The sequence below is a fragment of the Myotis brandtii genome, unplaced genomic scaffold (genome assembly GCF_000412655.1).
Source record: "Myotis brandtii unplaced genomic scaffold, ASM41265v1 scaffold1814, whole genome shotgun sequence".
Classification (NCBI taxonomy): Eukaryota; Metazoa; Chordata; class Mammalia; order Chiroptera; family Vespertilionidae; genus Myotis; species Myotis brandtii.
Window position 1 is genome coordinate 853,789 of NW_005356728.1, and position 993 is coordinate 854,781.

Here is a 993-nt window from a genome sequence, read left to right on the forward strand (position 1 = left end):
GACTCTGAGGGTACGGGCGCAGATGTGGTGAAGCACAGCCTGCGGGCCAGCCTGTGCCTTTGCCACCTGTGTGGTCACCGACAAACTCCTGACTATCCAACCCTGTGGAATGGGGATCGTACCACCTGCCTGCCTGTCAGGAAGGTGGAGACTGAGTGACACCGCGGTGTAGCTCCCCAGGGCTGCGGGTCTCCGAGATGCTTAAGGGGTCACCGTTACAGTCCCTGCCCCCAGGGAATTTCCTGACTTTCCAACCCTGTGGAACGGGGATCGTACCACCTGCCTACCTGTCAGGAAGGTGGAGACGAGTGACACCGCGGTGTAGCTCCCCAGGGCTGCGGGTCCCTAGGCAGTCCTGCTTTGCCAGACTCTGAGGTTCGGGCAGCGATGTGGTGAAGCACAGCCTGCAGGCCAGCCTGTGCCTTTGCCACCTGTGTGGTCACCGACAAACTCCTGACTATCCAACCCTGTGGAATGGGGATCGTACCACCTGCCTGCCTGTCAGGAAGGTGGAGACTGAGTGACACCGCGGTGTAGCTCCCCAGGGCTGCGGGTCTCCGAGATGCTTAAGGGGTCACCGTTACAGTCCCTGCCCCCAGGGAATCCCCACATCTGGTGGGGATCTGGCTTTCTGACACCGAAGACAGTTCTCCCAGGGAGACAGCCCTAGGAGTCCCATTGCTGCTGCTGGAGGGCTGGCCGGAGCGGCCGGTGTCTTCCACACCCGCAGGCCCTGCTAAGGGCTGCCAGGAACCCGGGCTGCCCTGAAAGGCACGGGGTGCTGGCAAGGTGGGCGAAGGACCCCCCCAAGTCTGTCTCCCACTCCACTCTCCGGACTCTTAGGGGACCCCCCCCCAACCACACCCCTCGCCCAAACTCCCCTCCAGCACGCCCCGCGGGCGCCTCCTGGTGGGAAACAAAGGCGTCCTGGGCGCCAAGCTCCGGCCGGGGACCTCGGTGCCGCAGGTGCGACCCCAGCGGGAACGGGGCTGG